The following is a 12,680-nucleotide window of genomic DNA, read 5'->3' as shown; positions in this document are numbered from 1 at the left end:
AAATCCTCATTTCTCAAGGAAATGACTGTGAATACGGGCATATAAATTATTAAACTGTAAAAGCCGAGGACTGCAAAGTCTACGTTGTAGACTTCCAAGATTCAACATCAAAGTTTACAGAGTTAAAATACCCATGTAATACGTTTTAGAAAATAAAATGTTCTAAAATAAAACAATTTTCGAGCGTAAAATATCGACGTTCTGAAAAAACTTCAGGATTTTCAAAAGTGTAGGGTTCGAAGCCATTCAGCCATGTTCTTAGATACTTCTCAACTGAAACGTCCCACTCTAGTCACCAAATTACAAAACTATGCGACTACGCATATACTCTCGAGCTCGTACGATTTCAGCGATAATTTTCAAAGCGGAGGATAACGGAGATAAGGGAAGAGGAAACACGCCGATGATATTGAGCAGGTCAGAGAGGCCATCGAATGGAGCCGCGAGATACGTCACCGGGAGGACGCGTAACACGCGATGCACAAAGCGCGACCAACTGCGGCGCGTTTCAATGTCGCCTCGGTCCCTTTTGTCGCGTGTCCCCGGAGAGGCCGGGAAGAATGGGTCTCGCACACCGACGCGTTTAGAAGCCAGCCGACGCACCACAACGATGACGACACGACGTTGCGTATCGACACGACGTTGCGTATCCTCACGAAACGCGACTGGCCTCGTTTGCCTCGGCGAAACGATCGACGCACATTTGTTCCGGAGACAGCGCGACCTTTTACCTTTCCGAGTCACGTGCGCGCGACAAAGTCCCCTCTAGTCTCAGGATTGTGTCGAGAGACAGCGTGCATCCGATATGAACGGAACGGCATCCTCGGAAAATATTGCAGAGCAAGCGAAAGAACTTTTTTTGTCTTTTCCTCTATACTTGCCTCCCCCTCATACTTTTCCCCTTTCCGGTTCTTTTCGAAATTCTCAAGTTGAAAAATCGTTCAAGTTTTTCTCGAAAAACAATACCTTGCCCACGTTCCTTTACAGAAATATTATAAAACGAATATTCCTGGTGTGCAACGACGCTTTTCGAGCTGTCTGGCCTTGAGAAAACGTTCAGATAAAATTTTTGCTTGATATAAGAAAAAAATTTTCCGAGTAAAAGAAAAATAGATAATAAACCTCCAAGACGAAGAATTGATCAAATTTCTATCAGGAAATGTGACGTTGTTCTGCAATTCCTTTCTCGTCCGTTTTCTACCGTTAGCATGTTAATAACAGCGCAGTCGACGATGCAATTATAGCGTTGCTATAATTATTTTCATATTAATCATAATTCTGCAATCTTAATGATGCGAAAGAAAAAGTGGCCGAGGTAGGAAGAAAAGTCACAGCAATCAAAATATCAAAGTGTTTTTTTTTTTCTTCCAATTGAATCGAATGAGTGTTCAATCGCCGAGGAATCGATACGACATACGTACGTGGCTTGATAAATGCTGCAATAAGACCACTACGTTATAAGAATGCAACACCCACACGCGCTTACCGCGGGGAATCGCATTTCCATAGAAACCCGTGCAAAAGCGTCTATTTCCAAAAGCGAGATTTGTCATGAAACAGAATATCACGTGGCCCTTCGGGCTTTGCCGATCGATGCACGCCAACGCTATTACCTAGTAAAAGCGCGTTACGTAAGACCTGTGACTCGCAGCTTTGAATATCGCGATATCAAATGACATTCATTAACGACGATACTGAATATAAATACTAAATATGAAATATTTCACAAGGTATTAAATAACAATGGAATCTCGATAATCCCTCTTTGATCTAATTTTATTTTCAATATACAATTCGCATCATTGATTTTATCCTCTCTTTTTATCCAACGAATACAATAAGCTCTAAATTTAATTTCTCTTTCAAATCACAATAATAAAATTTTTATTTAACATCTGTCCATTTTCTCATCGACAAACATTGATATCTAATTTTTTTTCAATTTTATCACGAGCAATGACGCTCGAAATTACAATTTATCTCACTCCGACTCTTATCTCCACTGTTGTTTTAATCTATCGAACAGAGTATCAGCGGACGTCTAACGGACTTCGACAAGTATGAGCATATGAGATTATCCAGTTTACGCAACGATCATCCAAGTCTTATCTTTATTTGTCAATCTTACATTTTATTCGAAAACAATTAGTAATAAATTCAACATAATTTTATCAAAGAAACAAAATTTTAACTATTGTACTTCCTGCTACACTACTTCAAATTTTTATTTCGGACAGCCCTCGAGCAGCTGTTCAATCGTTCACGGCAGATTCGAGACACGTGGATGACAATTCTTTCTCCCCTTTTTTAAGGCTAGCACTGGACACAAAAATCGTCAGCGACTCGCTCAGAGAAATGATATCTCCTGTTCACGGATTTCATGTGCGTATGAATCCACGAATTGATAAGAAAATCAACTCGGTCTGCTCAGTAAAACGAACGAATGAACGAACACGTTCGATGCAGCAAGAAGAAACGGATGATTATGTCGTTACTGAATCACACAAGCAAAAGTACGTCAATGATAAGTCATTACAGAAAAAACGTAAATCACATGTCCATCAGCATTAAAATCCATAATTTAAGTGATAACGTTAAAGCATTTTTTTTCCAGAGGTGTGCATCGTTTACGAAAAAACAGTCCACGAAAGAATGCAACACATTAAAATGCATAAATGCGACTTGAATGAGCGTTGAGAATTCCGAGCTCAAGTTTATGAAAAATTAAATACTTTTAAGTTTGCGTAAAATGCTTTTGTTTTGTATATTCAAGCAGATTATAAATGTCCATTTTCACCAATGCAGATTAAAACTTTCATTTCGATTTAACTTTTATTTTTTCTACTTTTAAGAATTAGAAAAAGATAGAAAGTTAAACCGAGATTAAAATTAATCTACATTCATGGAATCATCGAATATAATTAAAAAAAAAAAAAAAAAAAATTAAACTTTCAGAGATAAGAATCTAGTTTTTTAAAAAGCCAATAGTTTCAGAAATGAAAATCAAAACCTTCGTACGTTCTGAAACGATTAAAGTTTCTAGGTTTACTTGATATATGTGTTGTGTATGAGCAACGTGATGTCGTAATACGTCCGTTATACCGGAATGTTGTGTCGTCGTAGTACACGAGAGGAAACGGCGGTGATTCATACCATAGAATTGAAAGAACGAATTACATCTCGGACTGGGAAGCGAGCCTAGACGCATTCATGAATTATATCGAGCAGCGTAACGCGCCGTTCAAGCGCAAGAAAAATGGAAAGATATAATTTTCACAGAAACGGAATGACGATCCGACATAAATGGCTTTATGCAAATTTTCTCGTGTTTTAATTTCTCGATCTGCGAGTTGATAGAACAAATTTTTGTAAATAATCTACATTTTACACGCGCGCGTTGTTTAATAATGAATTTGATCAATTAATAATTTTTTCAAAATAATTTTTTTATCTAAAAATATAAATACTGAGAAAAAAGGTACAAATAAATTCGCTCATTACTCTTCAAGCGAATAAATTTTCTTGGTAAAAAAATAAAAATAAAAATAAAATAACATTTCTGCGCGGGGGCAGAAATAATTTCGCTCGAAAATTAAAAACTCCTTTTCCGCTAGATTAACTTTCAGGCAAAAGCGAAGCGACATCGCGGACAGCCTCGAAACACGAAGACTGACGACGAATGGGAAGATTTCCCGAGGGAGAGAGCTTCGCGGTCTGCGTTTATAGGAAGAGTAATTAAAAATACATCCTGCGCACGAGTGGAGGTTCCTCCATAAAAATAGCTCATAAATTTAATACGTTACGTGATCGCGTTGCGTTGCAAAAGTTTCTCGGCGATGCATACCGAACTTCTCGTACACAGAATACGTTCGATTAAACTCACTTCTAACGATGGATATACTGCATAACTAAATCTATAAATATCCGAGTTTTTAAGTATCGATCTAAAACAGATGTTACACCAAAACAAAATTATTCGAAAGATGCTAGTAAAAATGCTGAAGGTAGGAGAATTTCGATGTTCACGTTTTATAATTACGTGGGTAATTAGAGATGAATGAGAGATGACAATTTAAGTGCACGATCGCGCCTAAATTGTTGGTCTGCTTCCACAAATGTATAATATGATTTTGTGCAGGATTTCACGAGCTGCGACAATGGTATCTATCGTCGAAAGGAAGTGAGGTGGGCAAAAAGCACCCTGTATAATATGCGCAGATAATCCGGTGCAGAACGAGCGGGGAATCGCGTGGTACGATGACTCATTGCTTTGAGGTTGGTCGATGCCGTCGAAAAACCCACGAGAGCTCCGAGGGCCACTTAACCCTGAGGAACATAGACGGCCTCCTCCTCTCTGAGGAGCCTACTTGTAAATACCAAAGGATTACAAAAACTTGGAATCATTAACGAAGCTTCATAGTGTTTTCATCGTCACTCATTTTTATGCCTTTCTCTAGTGTCTTTCTTCTCGGCATTTTCGGAAAACTAAAAATCGAGTTTGTAAAATACACTTATTAAATTGTACAGTACTCAAAATTACTCTATTTTTTTCCGCGTTTGCTGCCTCAAAATTATAATCTTTTCAAACTGGTCGAAGAAATTTAACTTTCTTAAAATAGCGGAAAATATTGGGTTGGCGTAAAGTTCTGCGAAGTTAAATGATGCTGAATATCCGCGAGAATGTGCATGAACGGATGTTTACCTAACAAGAGAGAGATACGGGGAAACGGAGAGCTGTTTGGCGTTAAAATAATGCGATGAGTAACGAGTCAAAGTGCAATTGCACCTAATCGCATGTGACTAAGGGCATTTCTTCCTCAATGAACCGGATAATTGTTGTCAAGGATGGTAGAGTCGGAGAATGCCGGAAGTGATACCAGCCGTGTCACCTGTCGTACAGGAAAAAAAAAAAGAAGATACGCGATACGATAATGCGTCAATCGCTGTCGTGCGTGCAACTTTCGTCGCGTAATAACGCATCGCGAGATTAATGCTAAAGCAAAGAATTACGATGAAATTCTTCTACGATGATTTGGAACGCGCATCGTATCGCGATCGTGCGAATCATCGCCGTTCACCGTGAAAGTGTCATTTTATAAAATTCCAGGATCTCTCCGGATAAATCATCGGCGTCGGGATACGCTTCGAACATGTGCGAAACTACCTGCGACACTATTTCACAATTCTGGAAATTGCAAATTGTACGATTCGTAGATCCAACGGCTTTGTAAACCTACATTCTCGAAATACTTGGCGCTATGCATTTACTTGCCTCACGGATCTTAAATCCCTGATGAATTAGTACTACGTTTCACAGATATTCGTATTAAACGTCGCGAAGCTTGTATCCCGCGATAAATTTTTGATTTTTTTTCACAAATTCAATCCAATAAATTGCCGGTTTACTACACGCTGGTCTAACGTTTCATAGAATTTTCACATTTTTAAAGCACAAAGTCTATCGAGGAGAATTTACTGAATGTCGTTTGAATTTCGGTTATTCCCGATAATTTTGAGATTTACAAGTTTTCTAAATTGTGTTTGGTCATCGCTTGAGACTAGTCGAAGAATTTTTGATTCCGAAAATTCTACCATTTCGACACTCGGTGTCGTGATCCATAAATCTTCCCGCGGGTCCCTCGGTTCCCGTAATAAATCTACGCTGGAGCAATAAATTCGGATTAACATCGAACGAATGATCGCACCGTATTTACGTTTACGTTCCATATTTAAACGGCCGTCGCGAATCGCCGACTCTTTTATAGAGCGAGTGCAACGAGAGGCGAAAGAATTCCGGGTCACGAACGACAGAAAGGCCCGAGATCCGGTTTCATTAATACGCTTCCGGTTAGTGGCATTCACCGCGCGCTCTTTCTCTCTCTCTCTCTCCAGAGAGAGAGAGAGAGAGAGAGAGAGAGAGAGAGAGAGAGAAAAGGAATGACATTCCGGGAGGAGTTTCGAATTTCCTAAGTAACGCTCGACGTTTCGTGAAAGAAATGACACTTGGCCAAATGAATAAATATCCAACAATGTTTTCGTAATTCGAAATGATTATTTTGTCTCGCAAAGCGTAGCGTGCGAACTTTTTCCTTTTTTAATTGATCACAACCATTCGCTTATCTGAGAAATTACATAAATAACCGTGAGCAATGTCTCTTTCTCTCTCTCTCTCTTTCTTTCTCACACACACAATTTCGTTCTAAGCTACGATACTGTAAAGAAATAAAATGTCTGATTTATCACTAAACGAAGTAGACTTTCCATCAAGTCCCATTAAACGCGAAGAACAGCAGTTTATTAAGGAAAGAATGAACGACTGACATGTAACTTTGTACATGCGAAATCGAGGTAACAGAAGTGCGAATTAGCCGTGAGAACGCGAAGAGTATGTTACACGCAGAAAGAGAGATGCGTACGCGATATGCGGAGACTCGAGATCTCTCGCCGAGGTAAACGATCGCGCGATACCCGCGTTCTCAATCGTAGAATTCATTTCGTACGACCTTCTCATTTATTTCGCGACGGTTCTCAATCGGAAGACGACAATCGCCGAATCGGTATCGGCGGCAAAATAATTATCGATCGCCGGAAGTCGCTCGGCTCGCGCAAAGAAACCCGGACAGAAATATTGAGCGAGTGGATAGGTGTATTCGGCGTCCTATATTTAATCGCGCGCGATCACCTGGCTTCAACGAGGTTTCAACGGCGACGACGACGACGACGACGACGTCGCCGAAATATTTCTGGCACGAGGAACTTTCGCGGCGCGGAGCGGCCCGCGCGAGCGGCACGCATCTCGCGCGATACGCGCGCGCGCGAACTCGTTCCAATTCCCACCGAGTAAGTTATCCCCTCGAGATCGTTTCGCACATGCAATTCCGATCCTTACCGCAGGTACCAGAGCGTGTTCCAAAGCGCGATAAGCGGAGGAGCGGAATCTTCCAAAAGAGAAATTCGCTTTAATAAATGCTACAAATGTTACACGGAAAAAGTTTATATCAAACCAACAATTCATTGCTTCATATACAGGCAGGAGTATAAAATCTTCTTGAAAGAACATGATAATCTTAAACGAACGTAATTCGCTTACATGAAGAAACAAAGTTTCTCATGCTAGCAAATTATATCATGTTGATTTGATACCAATTTCACTTTCCGTGTAGATTTATCTTCGTGTTATGTCGAGCTTCGCTATTTCAAGACTCGAATGTTTATCAGCGAAAATATAATTCAAACATTCTTATCGGCGGCAATTAGCTTTTATTATATAAATAAAAAAATGGAAAAAAAAACTTTAAGAAACGCGGGGTATGACTGGACGTTTCTATTGTTCCGGGCAATCTTATCGCTCGTTAGAGCCGAGGAATATAAGAAATTTTGAAAGATGCCTTGGCACGGCGAGTTTAGAAATTTTTCTGTCGCAGCGTGACGCAGTAGATTTTCCCTGTTCCGTCCTCCCTGTGGCGAAACGCTACAGGTCGGCGGCACACGCACGATCCTGAAAGTAAATGCAACTTTTTCCATTCCGCCTCGGCGCGGGAAGAATGCGTCACGCGTGGGTAACCGACGCTTTTGCAAGCTTTTATGAATGCCCGTTAAAACCTGGCGAACGAGGCTGCGATTCCGAGTAAGAACGTCGTTGCCATAGGCACGCGATCGCGCCGCGATTCATTAACGTCGGACGACTGCGTCGTAAACCGAGTCTTCTCACATGCCAACGAAATTATTAATAGAAATATAATGAGACATTCGAGTTAATGTTAATGAAGAAAGAGAGAAGGAGATTTCTCAAATACAAAATTATTCGGGGAAATGTTCTGCGCGATAAAATCTGCATTTTTAAGCAACATCCTTTACAATCTCACCAGCTGTTATTTAATTATATTAATTATGTCGTACCGAGAAACAGGAATATGTGATGATGCTTGTTAATCGCGTCGATCAATCGATCGTTCACTCTACCATTAAAATTAAGAATTGCACTGCAAAAGAAAATTTGTCGACAAACTAAAATATTTAGTCGATACATTCAATTAAACATTAGGTTGGTTTAGTTGGTTCTCCATTAAAAAATTTTCATGACCGACATGTGTCTTGTTTTGTGCAACTAAATGTAATTGTTGAATCAATGTCAAGTTGAACGTGTCGAACAAAATATTTCAGTTTTTTCAATAAAATTTTTTTCTGAATACGAATTCCGGGACATTTAACGAAAGATTGAGGCAGCGTCAGATCGAGAATATAATTGGAGAAAAAAAAACTGAAAATATCCAAGAGAATATAATTCACGAGAGCGTGCATAATACGCGTTTGCATTATTAATAAAAATTATAATGGATTAAATGCACCTACACACACACAAAACCAGAATAAACTGCGGAAAATTTCCTTAGAAAACGCGTTTATGCATTACGTTTAGCGGATCGTCGATCGATCGATCGAGCCACGGATCATCTGCGTGCTCGCGAAGTCTTTCAGTAGGAAATGTCGTGATGTGAGAACGAACGGCCCGAATCGCGATTTTTGCGCAAACTCACTGCTTTACGTAAATACGCGAGAGGCAGACGGTATTATCAGTGAAATAAAACATGACGTGATGTAGGCGCAGATAAACGCGGCAGAATATGATAAAAATATCTATATCCGCACGTCTGAAAACGTTACGACGACGCTTATCTTATTTTTATTCCTATCACATGTGCGATAATACGCGGCAGCAAAGCCGGTGTCGTCTCAACTGCGAATTCGGAAAACTGAAACGCGCGTTAACGAAAAATCGCATTTTCCTCCTCAATCCAGAAGACTTTTCCTCGTCCTAAAATACCGGGCGTAATCGACATTGATCGTTGTGTCGCGGTGACAAAATAAATTCGATCGGATGCGGGAACGTGCTCGAGAGCACCGCGGATCAATCTCGGCACTAAAATTTATACTTTATTCTCATTCTAAAAATTACCCCGCAATTTCTTCGTCGATATCAACCGTCACTGCATGTCGCCATAAATATAGTTACGTGAAATAAAAGCATAAAATATCATTGAACCGTAGCTATAAATATATCTAGGAAATGGCACGAACTTTGCATTTAACAAGATCTCAAGGCCATCAATCGATCGGCATAGAATCTACTCGTTGTGATCGATAAAGAAAAAAGAGAAAAAAAAGGGGGAGAGAACAGTGATTGTCACTGCTGATCGATCGATGGCTGAATCGATCTGGAATCTATCACGGAATCTATACGTCAAAGACAAAGGCAAGAAAGAACACCGATCAGCACATTAAAATGATTGATCGAAGCAGAATCTATCCAGAATGATCACGCGATATAGAACGAAATTTCAATTAAAAATCCAGAGAGTTAAAGCTTTTTGGTAATTCAATACTTAACGATCTAAAGGATTCAGAGAATCGGACAGTTGGTAAGATTTGTTATACCTATTTGCACAAATATAAATTAATGTTGGTTTAACTCTATGTCCCTCTGCAAAGGACACCTTTCTCACCGATGTTTTTGAATGTTTTTATGTATTTGGTAATTGATTTATATTACGTATTTGGTACAAATTCGTGAATGAAAATAATAATGAACATACTTTCATAATTTCTGTATTCATGTTTTTGAGGTCGTTGATTTCAAATCTCCATTCATAATCGGCTGATTTTAATCGGCAGATCCAAAATGGCGGCCAAAGATTATCAAAACATGTTGAATTAATAAATGACATTGGATCAATTTTAGCTTTAGATTTATAATCAGCGACCTCAAAAATCGATATACTAAAATTGAGCAAAATACGTTTAATAAAAAAAAAAATGCAACAAAGGGTTAACTTATTATCTTTTTCTAGTAGAGAATGTGTGAATGTCTTAGGCAAATACGAATCGAATCAGATGAGATTTGATTCGATTCGGATTTGGATCTCTATGGTTAGAATCGGAACTTATTCAAAAATGTCGAATCTAAGAGTTTCGAATCACATGCATTGACAATCAAAATCGTATTTAAAGTAATTTAAAGTAAAGTATTATATAATCAATATTGTTTCTCTTATGTTTTCTATCAATACTGTTTTTCCTTACATAAAAATCTTTTAATCTACGTATTAAAATTCAACGCAGTAATAATATCAATTAAAAGTTACGTTTCAACGATTCGATTCGGATTCTAACAAAGAAATAAGATTCAATTCAATTCAGTGTAAAAAAAAAATCATTTTCCAGTTCTATGAACTAGCGAAAGATAAAAAAAAAGGAAAGTTTAATCTGCATTGGCGCAAACGGGTTTTAAATTGCGAATGAATTTCATTATTTCAAAGGCAATCAGTATCGAGAACAAAAAAAATAGGTTTAGAGCACGTATATGCCAATGACCCCTGAAACCTCCACTATTTCATCATCGAGGAGTGAACGTCACGCCCGACGATGGGACACCTCGTCGAACATCCTCCGCGAAAAGACATATTTAGCCAAGCGAGGTAGCTCTCGTGGGAGGCGGACGAGCATCGTGAACGCCGTCGCGACGAAGGTCGCGAAGACACGCCTGGTACGCGACGGCGAGAAAGGCGACGAGTATTAACCGCGTCGTACCGTCCGGGTTGAGGTTATGGCCGCGGAGGCGGGCGGGCGAGCGAGCGAGCGAGCGAGCGGCAGCCTTTCCGAGAGGGAGCCAGCCGTAGTAGCGCCACGGCGTTACTTTCACGAGAAGGCGAGAGCGAAATTCCCGGCTGCATTCTCAGACGGCGACGCCTCCCGACGCCGCCGACGCGATCGTCGCGAGTCGCCCGATCGATCAGGATCGTGGGGGGAAACCGTTCGCGATTGACCGGTCGAGCGAGTGAACGATCTATCGAAGGGAGATCGATTCTCGCACTTCGACGAACCAACGAGCTTCATTATTACGCGTCAATGCGGAGATACGCGCGTACCGTCGTTCTACGACGCAGTAACGACGCCGGGAGAGATCGATAGCCGGCCGTCGCTTCTTCGGCTCTCGCTCACGTTGGGGAACCGACCGAGTTTCCCACGAGAGAGTACCGATAAGCAACGAGCGTGCGATCTAGAAGCGTCGACGGCAGCTGCCGGCGACGACTCGGTCACGCAGGAAGTGACGAGTGCGTGGAAGCAGCAGCCCGACCTGCGCGCTCATAGCATGCGGCTGAGAGGGAGCGAGCAGGACGGAGGGAGAGGGCGCGGGAGCGAACGAGCGAGAGGGACGTGTTAGACGAGGGCAAACGCGAAAAAAAAAAAAATCACAAATTACGGCGCAAAACCGCGATCTTTGGACACCTACCTATGGCTTATAGTCCTTTGTACAATAAATAATGAAGTAAATACACGATCTGTGCGTAGATCCGTGCACCGGCTCGAATCAGACGAGCGTGCGGTGGAGAGACGAGCGGTGTAGGAACGTTGCGTGCCGCGAGACGACGGACTGCGACTACTACGCGATCCGATATCCCGGATTTTTTTCCCCTCTCTTCCTCTTTCTTATTTCCCGCTAAAGCCGGAGGGAGATGGACAAACGAGAGAGCGTGGACTAAGCGCGAACGAGAGAACTAAAAAACGCCGGCTCTTTATTCCTCGATCACACTCGCGGTTACGATGCCACACATCCCTCGGCGACCACTCCCGCACAACGACTGAGCCGGCAACGCCGCCCATAGTAGGGAACTCGGGTCGCCTCGTGCCGGGGCTCGGGTACGCTCGGTCGCGCTCGGCCGTCTCCGCCGCGCCTCGTGCCCGAGCCGAGGTATTGATCGGCTCACGGCGGCCCCGGCATGGCCGCCCCGTCGACGAGGTTGGGTGGGGCAGCGGAACGGCGCACGGCCGTGTCCCGGGACTGATCCGCGTCGCGCCACGCTACACGGCGACGACGACGACGACGATGATGACGATGACGGCGACGAGGCGACCGACGGTTCTCGGCGTCCCTTTTTTTTTCTCCCCCCTCCGCTTTTCTCGGACCTCACTCGCTCTTTCGATTGCCCTACTCGCTTCTTCCCGTCTCGCTCGCTTTAATCATCTCGAAACTGCCTATCTGATTCACTTCTCTTTCTTTTCAACTTCCTTCGTCGTCGAAACTACTGGCCTTTATCTCACGCCTTGTCTTCTCTCTCTCTTTCTCTCTCTCTTTCCGTCTTTCTCTGACCCGTTGAACGTCTATCACGCGTGTCCCGTCGATCCTGCGAGCTGCTTATCATTCTGCGTTTCTCCGACTACCTTCCTGCCCTACTCTACCTCTGTTCATTTCGCAACGCTTCAAGTACGCTTCGCGTAATTTCGCGTGCGAAAATTAACCTGGAAAAAAGCGATCTTTCTTCTTCCTTTCACGACGTTCTTCTCGTTCCTGATGAATTTCCGCGAAAAGTTACGACCAATCGTTACGGAAATATGCTGTAATTTCCTTAGGAAATCGCCACTTTGCTATTTTATGAATAAACCGGTATTTTTCCTAACTCTCTTTTGATGTTCACATTTAAGCTCAAAACTAAGTTAAAGAAAAATTTTACGTAATTAACGATTTGAATTATGTTACATGTAGATCCATTTGCGAAGGTACTGCGTGGTCGTGAATTGTATGTGCAACTCAAAACGGAGACGAAGACAATTTTCTACTTAAAGAACGGAGGAACGGTCTAAAATAAGTGCGTTGGGTAGAAAGATCTCCGGATTACCATAAA

The 12,680-nt window shown here is 41.8% G+C and overlaps 1 protein-coding gene across 4 annotated transcripts in view; it reads right to left on the bottom strand.

The window, feature by feature from the left end:
- The window catches only part of LOC105204004 (14-3-3 protein zeta), a 63,456-nt gene that overhangs the window by 19,878 nt on the left and 30,898 nt on the right, over nucleotides 1-12,680 (bottom strand). The window contains exon 1 of one of the 4 annotated variants that reach the window (XM_011172983.3): nucleotides 11,291-11,658. The exons of the other annotated variants lie outside the window; for them this stretch is intronic. The gene's annotated coding sequence lies outside the window, so the exon portion shown is untranslated. Of the gene's footprint in view, nucleotides 1-11,290; nucleotides 11,659-12,680 lie in introns of those variants that run through there. 4 annotated transcript variants of the gene reach the window in all.

This window comes from Solenopsis invicta, chromosome 6 (genome assembly GCF_016802725.1).
Source record: "Solenopsis invicta isolate M01_SB chromosome 6, UNIL_Sinv_3.0, whole genome shotgun sequence".
NCBI lineage: Eukaryota > Metazoa > Arthropoda > Insecta > Hymenoptera > Formicidae > Solenopsis > Solenopsis invicta.
Note: the sequence above shows the minus strand (reverse complement) of the source record. Positions and strands in the feature narration are given on the sequence as shown.